The sequence below is a fragment of the Notamacropus eugenii genome, chromosome 4, assembly GCF_028372415.1.
Source record: "Notamacropus eugenii isolate mMacEug1 chromosome 4, mMacEug1.pri_v2, whole genome shotgun sequence".
Lineage (NCBI taxonomy): Eukaryota > Metazoa > Chordata > Mammalia > Diprotodontia > Macropodidae > Notamacropus > Notamacropus eugenii.
In genome coordinates, this window is record NC_092875.1 from 407,874,583 (window position 1) to 407,884,047 (window position 9,465).

The 9,465-nt window shown below is 39.8% G+C and overlaps 1 pseudogene; it reads right to left on the bottom strand.

Annotated features, from left to right (window-relative positions):
• Nucleotides 1-219: 219 nt before the first annotated feature.
• LOC140502658 (src kinase-associated phosphoprotein 2 pseudogene) lies at nt 220-7,385 on the bottom strand (annotated as a pseudogene).
• Between the last annotated feature and the right edge of the window lie 2,080 nt (nt 7,386-9,465).

Genomic DNA, 9,465 nt, shown 5'->3' on the forward strand with positions numbered 1-9,465 from the left:
TTAAAAAAAAATTGCATGCCCAATTCATTGTTCTATCCTTTTTTAACTGATAAAATTATTTAGAGATATAAATTTTCCCCTCAAGACTACTTTGACTGCATTCTGAAAGGTTTGGTATGTCGCTGTATTGGGTTGGGTTTTTTTTATGAAATTATCTGTTGTTTTTGTGATTTGTTCTTTGAGTCACCATTTCTTTAGTATTCAATAATTTGGTCAACATTTAAGTTTGAACCATTTCTTCAAAGACCTTTTTTTTTCTATTTTATTTTTTCCCCAAAAATTTATTCATTTATTTGTTTTCAGTTTTCAACAATTACTTTCGTAAGTTCCAAATTTTCTTCCCCTCGCTTACTCCCCTCTCCTGAAGACAGCATGCAATCTGATATGGGCTCTACACATACAGTCCTATTAAACACATTTTCACATTAGTCATGTTGCATAGAATTAACTTAGTTTTTTTAGTTTTCAGCGTTCACTTCCATAAGTTTTAAATTTTCTTCCCATCCTTCCCCTTCCCCTCTACAAGATGGCATACAATCTGATATAGGCTCTACATATGCATTCCTATTAAACATATTTTCACGTTAGTCATGTTGTATAGAAGAATTAGAACGAATGGGAGGAGCCATGAGAATGAAAAAACAAAACAATAAAATAATCTGCTTCGATCTGCATTCAGACTCCATAGTTCTTTCTCTAGATGTGGATGGCATTTTCCATCATGAGTCCTTTGGAATTGTTTTAGGTCCTTGCATTGTGGAGAAGGACTAAGTCTATCAAAGTCAATCACTGCACAGTGTGGCTGTTACTGTGTACAATGTTTTCCTGATTCTATCAGGGAAGAATTTAGAACCAAAGTATGTATTGAGAGCATTATGAAATGTAAAATAGATAATTTTGGTCATATAAAACTAAAAAACTATTCTGCAAACAAACCAATGCAATCAAAATTATAAGGAAAGCAGAAAACTAAGAGGAACATTTTGCAACAAGTATCTCTGATAAAGGCCTCATTTCTCAAATATATAGAGAATTGAGTGAAATCTGTAAAAATAGAAATCATTCCCCATTGATAAATGGTCAAAGGATATGAACAGGCAGTTTTCAGACAAAGAAATCAAAGCTATCTATAGTCATTTGAAAATAAAATATTCTAAATCAATATTGATCAGAGAAGTGCACATTAAAACAACTCTGAGGTACCACCACCTCACACTTACCAGAGTGGCTAATATGAAAAAAAAAGAAAATGTCAGGTGTTGGAGGGGATGTGGGAAAACTGGGATGCTAATGCATTGTTGATAGAGTTGTAAACTCATCCAGCCAATCTGGAGAGCAACCCAGAACTATGCCCAAAGGGCTATAAAACTTCTGCATACCCTTTGATCCAGCAATACCACTTCTAGGTCTCTATTCCAAAGACATCCAAAACAAAGGGAAAATGACTTATTTGTAGAAAAATATTTATAGTAGCTCTTTTTGTGGTGGCTAAGAATTGGAAATCCATCAACTGGGGAATGGCTAAAAAACCTGTAGCTTATGATTGTAATGGAATTACATATAACCTATATCTGATTGTTTATTGTCTCAGGGAGGAAGGAGGGGAAGGAAGGGGGAGGGATAGAGTTTGGAATTCAAAACTTGAAATGAAAATGTTTTTTTTTAAATTAATTATTTGCTTTCAGTTTTCTACAGTCACTTCCATAAATCTTAGATTTTCTCCCCCTCTGTCCCTCTTCCTTCTCCCCTCCTGCTCCCCTCCCTCCCCGAGACAGCATGCAATCTTATATGGGTTCTACACGTACATTCTTACTAAATACATTTTCACCTTGGTCATGTTGCATGGAAGAATTAAAATGAATGGAAGAAACCATGAGAAAAACCAAAACAATACATAAGAGAAAATAGTTTGCTTCATTCTGCAATCCAATTGCATAGTTCTTTCTCTGGATGTGGATGGCATTTTGCCTCGAGTCCACTGGGAATTTTTTAGGTCCTTAAATTGCTGTGAAGTACTAAGTCTACCAGAAAAATTCCTCACACACTGTGGTTGTCACTGTGTACAATGTTCTCCTGGTTCTGCTCCTTTCATTCAGCATCAGTTCATATAAGTCTTTCCAGACCTCTCTGAAGTCTTCCTGTTCATCATTTCTTATGATGAACAATAGTATTCCATTACATTCATATACCACAATTTGTTCAGCCATTCCCCAATTGATGGGCATCTCCTTGATTTCCAGTTCTTGGCCACTACAAAGAGAGATGGTATAAATATTTTTGTACATGTGGGACCCTTTCCCATTTTTATGATCTCTTTGGGATACAGTCCTAGAAGTGATATTACTGGGTCAAAGGGTATGCACATTTTTACTATACCCTTTGGGCATAGTAATGAAAATTTTTTTAAAAAATTGTCTAGGCGGGGGGCGGAGCCAAGATGGCGGAGTAGAAAGACGCACATACACATAGCTCCGAATCCACAACCCACAGAACGGCTAGAGGGGACCAACTCACGGTGAATTCTGCACCCAGAGGCCACGGAATATTGGAGTGAGGGAGATTTCTGTTCCCGAGAGACCTGCAAACCTCTCGCGGGGGGTCCTTCGCGCTGTGAACTGGGCGCTGGGACTGGGAGCTGAGTGCAGCCCTGCAGCGGCCGCGACACCGTGAGGAAAAGATCCGAGTGGGCTACGGAGATGGGATATCCTGCGGCCACGCGGGTCCCTCCACCCACAGAGGGACCTGCAAACCTCTCGGAAAAGGTCCGTCGCGCCGCAGACGCGGAGCCCAGCCCAGACCTGCGGCGGCTGCGGCTCCGAGAGGTACACATCCGAGCAGGCTTTAGGAACGGGATCTCCAGCGGCCGCACAAGCCCCCCCACCCACAGGTGACGGGGGTCGGTGAGAGAGTCTCTTTGGCGGGTCGAGAGGGGAGTGGGGTGCCGCCATGGCTCGGGCCCCCCCGGGAGATAGAAGCTGAGAGGTGGCTGCAGACAGGGGCTCCCCAAGCAGGCGGGAGCCTGGATCCATTGTGGAAGGTCTGTGCATAAACCCCCTGAGGGAACTGTGCCTGAGAGGCGGCCCTGCCCCCACCTGACCATCTGAACTTAATTCTCACACTGAATAGCAGCCCTGCCTCCGCCAAAAGCCCTAAGGCAGGAAGCAGCATTTGAATCTCAGTCCCCAAGCGCTGGCTGGGAGGATCAGGAAGTGAGGTGGGTGTGAGGAGAATATTCAGAGGTCAAGCCACTGGCTGGGGAGAATGCCCAGAAAAGGGAAAAGAAATAAAACTATTGAAGGGTACTTTCTCAGAGAAAAGACACTTCCTCCCTTCCTTTCTGATGAGGAAGAACAATGCTTACCATCAGGCAAAGACACAGAAATCATGGATTCTGTGTCCCAGCCCACCCAATGGGCTCAGGCCATGGAAGAGCTCAAAAAGAATTTTGAAAATCAAGTTAGAGAGGTGGAAGAAAAACTGTGAAGAGAAATGAGAGGGATGAAAGAGAAGCATGAAAAGCAGATCAGCTCCCTGCTAAAGGAGAACCAAAAAAATGTTGAAGAAATTAACACCTTGAAAACTAGCCTAACTCAATTGGCAAAAGAGGTTCAAAAGGCCAATGAGGAGAAGAATGCTTTCAAAAGCAGAATTAACCAGATGGAAAAGGAGATTCAAAAGCTCACTGAAGAAAATAGATCTTTCAAAACTGGAATGGCACAGATGGATGCTAAGGACTTTATGAGAAAGACAGATATCACAGAGCATAGCGAGAAGATTCGAAAAATGGAAGATAATGTGAAATATCTTATTGGAAAAACAACTGACCTGGAAAATAGAATCAGGAGAGACAATGTAAAAATTCTGGGACTACCTGAAAACCATAATCAAAAGAAGAGCCTAGACATCATCTTCCATGAAATTATCAAGGAAAACTGCCCTGAGATTCTAGAACCAGAAGGCAAAATAAATATTCAAGGAATCCGCAGAACACCGCATGAAAGAGATCCAAAAAGAGAAACTCTTAGGAACGTTGTGGCCAAATTCCAGAATTCCCAGGTGAAAGAGAAAATATTGCAAGCAGCTAGAAAGAAACAATTCAAGTATTGTGGAAATACAATCAGGATAACACAAGATCTAGCACCCTCTACATTAAGGGATCGAAGGGAATGGAATAGGATATTCCAGAAGTCAAAGGAACTAGGACTAAAACCAAGAATCACCTACCCAGCAAAACTGAGTATAATACTTCAGGAGAAAAAATGGTCTTTCAATGAAATAGAGGATTTTCAAATTTTCTTGATGAAAAGACCAGAGCTGGAAAGAAAATTTGACTTTCAAACACAAGAATGAAGAGAACCATGAAAAGGTGAACAGCAAAGAGAAGTCATAAGGGACTTACTAAGTTGAACTGCTTACATTCCTACATGGAAAGACAATATTTGTAATTCTTGAAACATTTCAGTATCTGGGTACTGGGTGGGAGTACATACACACACATGCACACACGCACACATACATAGAGACAGAGTGCACAGAGTGAATTGAAGAGGATGGGATCATATCTTAAAAAAAAGTGAAATCAAGCAGTGAGAGAGAAATATTGGGAGGAGAAAGGGAGAAGTTGAATGGGGCAAATTATCTCTCATAAAAGAGGCAAGCAAAAGACTTATTAGTGGAGGGATAAAGAGGGGAGGCAAGAGAAAAACATGAGGTCTATTCTCTTCACATTCCACGAAAGGAAAGAATAAAATGCACACTCATTTTGATAGGAAAACCTATCTCATAATACAGGAGAGTGGGGGACAGGGGCACAAGCAGGGTTGGGGGGAGGATGGAGGGGAGGGCATGGGGAGGAGAATGCAATCTGAGGTCGACACTCATGGGGACGGAAAGGATCATAAGAGAATAGAAGTAATGGGGGACAGGATAGGATGGAGGGAAATATAGTTAGTCCTATACAACACAACTAGTATGGAAATCATTTGCAAAGCTACACAGATTTGGCCTATATTGAATTGCTTGTCTTCCAAGGGGAAGGGGTGGAGAGGGAGGGAGCTAAAGAAGTTGGAACTCAAAGTGTTAGGATCAAATGTAATGTTCTTACCACTGGGAAATAAGAAATACAGGTTAAGGGGTTAAGAAAGCTATCTGGCCCTACAGGACAAAAGAGAAGACGGAGACAAGGGCAGGGAGGGAGGATAGAGGAGAGAGCAGATTGGTCACAGGGGCAACTAGAATGCTTGGGTTTGAGGGGGGGGAGGGGATAAAAGGGGAGAAAATTTGCAACCCAAAATTTTGTGAAAATAAATGTTAAAAGTTAAATTAAAAAAAAAAGACAAAAAAAAATTGTCTAGGCATGAAAAAGGCTAAACTGAAATCCCTATTTACAATCTGGTTAGTTTAAATCAGTTTTATAATTTGATTAGTTTTTTCTTTAAGTATTTAGATGCTATGCATTGTATATGACAAATAGCAGCATTATATATGACAAATAGCAGCATTATTTCATCATCTATAGTGTTTATAAGCATAATGCAATTTTCTTGCATATTTTTTAACCTTATATATTTTTATTGTTGATTTATCTGATATTATTGCCCTCAACTCTTGCTACTTAAAATTTTGCTTTTATCACTCATGTTAAGTCTATGTGAATCTCTGTGTTTTTAATATTGTTGGATTCTGCTTTCTGGTCCATTCTGCTACCCTTTTCTGTTTTATGGCTGGGTTTATCTTTCTCATTCATGGTTATGATCAATAATTGTGTTTTTCCTCAGTAATATCTTACTATGCTATTTCTTTTTTTCTGTACAGTGTCCATTTGCATCCTTAAGATATTAAATTGAGATATCTATGAAATAATATATTATAATCACAAAATTTATCATTAATAATGGGCATTACACTACCCATGAGAAGAGTTATTTGCCATTTGGGAAACAGTACTGAGTTCTTCAACAAAGCAAAGTGATCTGATTTACATAAAACAGGTGAATAAATAACAATTGCAATTGTTTCTCATGCAAAATAGGAAAAGGCATAATAACTTTACTGCTTGTATTTGATCACTATGAATACCTTAATTTATCGTAAAAACATCATGAACAGTAATTTTATAAAAAACAACCAAAGCTGAATGGAAAGTAAATATTGACAGTACAGAGAAAATAGATAAGTTGTCATCACTCAATGATCTCACTTACTCCATAACATCTTAGGCAGAAAGGAAAAGTTGATCTCAACTTCTTTCTTCAGTCTGAGGGCTCTCAAATATCAGCCATCTCCATTATGTAGACTTTAGGCACCAAGCCAATGGTTCCCTTCATTTCTCCTATCCATCAGCCAAATCTATTGTGGTCCTTGCTGAGAATGTAGATAACGTCATTATGTTTAAATGACAACTCAGCAAGAACAGCCCCTGTGCAATACTCCTTAAAAATTAACGTACTCAGTGCTTTTATCTCCTGATGTATGAGTTAACATCTTAGCTCATTTACCTTTGCTCTTTCATTTTCCCAGAAGCACTGTCATCATGCTCTTCTGGGAGTCCTTCATATATTTCATCATCCATTAGTTTGCCCTTTGTCAGTGGACTTTTGACTGGGGGATTATGAACAACACCATCCTACAATTCTCCTATTTTGGCATCATCCTCAGGAATAAAATGGGATTCCATATTTTGCAACAAACATTTCCGCTAGTGTACCTATTTCTCAGTATTTAGGGGAGTAGCTGCTATAAATGGGCAAATATATTTATCAGGAGCTGAGATTTCAAAACAGCTATCTTTCTTTGATTTATTAGAAGTATTTATTAGAACACGGACATGAAATCAGGAAGGCTCATCTTTCCGGGTACAAATCTGACCTCAGAATTGGCTAGTTATTGTGACCCTGGGCAAGTCACTTAGCCCTGTTTTTACCTCAGTTTTCTCATCTGTAAAATGAGCTGGAGAAGGAAATGGCAAACCACTACAGAATCTTCGCCAAGAAAACCCCAAATGGAGTCACGAAGAATCGGACACGATTAAACGGGAAAGTGCTGATCACATTTCTTTTTTCCCCTACCACTTTTTTTTGTGTGGCATTCTTCCTAAGGTTATCCTTCATTCTGTCACAAGCAGGCAATTTTACCCTACTGTTGTCCGTCTTTGTCACTCCCATGATAAAAGATAACTTGCTGAGAGCACTAGACCACTGCCATTCAAATCCCAGAAAACGGTAATCTTCACTTTTCAGGGTAACCAGCCTTTAAGACAAATGGAAGACCCTGGCCTGCAGCTGGAGGAAACTGGCTTCCATCCGAGGGTGCTTCATCACCTCATCCCCTTCACGGCAGTCTGATGTTTGGGAGGGCGTATTTGGAGCCCCTGGGAAAAGGGTCATCGTATTCCTCCCCATCTTTACCTTGTCTTGGACTTCTGGAGAATAGACAGACTACTTCATTTATTTTCTTAATTAGGGATTCTCTCTTTTCCTTTCCTTTCTTGGATACAGTTTCCCTTTCCAATGTGTCTGCTGCAAATAGTTCAAGCCAACTTCACAGGTTTCAGAGCAGCGTGGGACCAGTCTTGCTGCTGAGGTAGAGCGTAGTAGGGAAGAAGACAGATCCAACACCTGCCTGAGGGTGGGGATGGGGCTGCCTCCCACCAGGGAAAACCCTTGATGCCACGGCCAGGCGTTGGACTTGCCGCACGTTTGACCTGGCCTTGGCCAAGGTGCTCCTTTTATGTAATTTACTCTTTTTTTGTCTCCCCTTCCCCCCAATCTCTTTACAACAAAAAAAGTTGGTAGGAGACAAAAGGAATGTGATCAGTACTTCGATGTTCAATTGTGTCTGACTCTTCATGATCCCAAATGGGGTTTTCTTGGCAAAGATACTGGAATGGTTTGCCGTTTCCTTCTCCAGCTCATTTTGCAGATGAGGAAACTGAGGCAAAAATAGGGCAAAGTGACTTGCCCAGGATCATGGTGGCTAGTAAGTGTCTGAGGTCAGATTTAAAACCAGGAAAATGAGCCTTTCTGATTTCATGCCTGTGTTCTAATAAAGTGTTTATTTTCACTCCTTTTATTTTTTACTCTTCCAAAGCACTTCATTCCATCCCAATTGAATATGTTGTTGTTGGACAGTTTGACACCTCTGCCAGACTACCTTGGATGCTATGTTTGCCCTATCTGTTGCCATAGTTTGGTGTGAACTGTCCTGGCGGTGTGGCTACTTCCTTCCCTGTTTTTTTTTTTTAATTTATGAAATAAAATAAACATTTCCATAACAGTATAATTTTAAAAAATAACTGTAAGTGAAAACTGAAAATCTATTATTTACAACTTGTGGTTCCTTTTTAATATAAAGTGATCATGTAAATTTTTTTCCTTCTCCCCACCCTAGAGATGACTATCATTAGATGTAGACATGTAATATATATGTAAATCATTCTATACATATTTCTTTTTATCCGTTCTTTCTCTGGGTGCAGATAGCATCTTCTTTCATCGATCCTTCGTTGTTAAATTGAGTATTTGTAATAGTCAAAATGACTTAGTCACTCAAAGCTGTTCTTAAAATGCTATGGCTGTTACTGTATACAGTGTTCTCTTGGTTCTGCCCATTTTGGTCTTCATTATTTTGTGCAAGTCTATTGGTGTTTTTCTAAGATCATCGAGCTCATCATTTCTTCTTTTCTCAGAGTGTCTACTAGTTTCTGGCAATCATCCTATGCAGTCCTGGGCAGGACACAGGAGGTAACAGACATTGCCTTCTGGTTTTCTCTGTCATTGTTCCTTCTGGCTTATTCTTAGAACTTTGCTGGAATACTTGAGGGAAATCTAGGTTCCTCTAAGACCTCTCATGTCATCATCTTAACCAGAAGTCTCCAAAGACTCCTTTCACCAGATCTTGTAGCCAATCCCATTCTGCAGAGGAAAATTCTGTGCCAACCCTCCCAACCACTCCACCCTCTTGCCCTAATTAGGTCTCTGTGGCCTAAAAGACCCCATAACTGACCAGCTGTAAAAGTCTCCACCTGAAAGGCAAATCTAACCCTGTAGTCTCAGGATGTCTAATTTTGAAAGTTAGACAGTTTTGGATGTGATGACCTAAGAATTGGCAAAGTTCTACGAAATTGGAGTTTCAAAATTGACCATAAACTAACAGTATGAAAAAGCATGATGACCAGTCACTTCTACACATCCAAAATATGTTCTTGTTTAAAAATGGGAAACTGAATACTATCTGTTTAAAAACATTAATACTTCAACTCTTATCAATGCCAAGAAGATAAATAAGCCACAAAGCCACTTTCTAATCACTGGGTATCTCTTTTTTAAGCAAAATGATTATTGACTTTTAAGAAGGATTGGATTATTGGAGGATAAGGTAAAGGGTTTTTACAGCAGTACATATGGGTATTAGGAGAGGGTATTTGGGACAGGGGAGAACCAGTACTCCCTGGCACAGCTCGTTTAC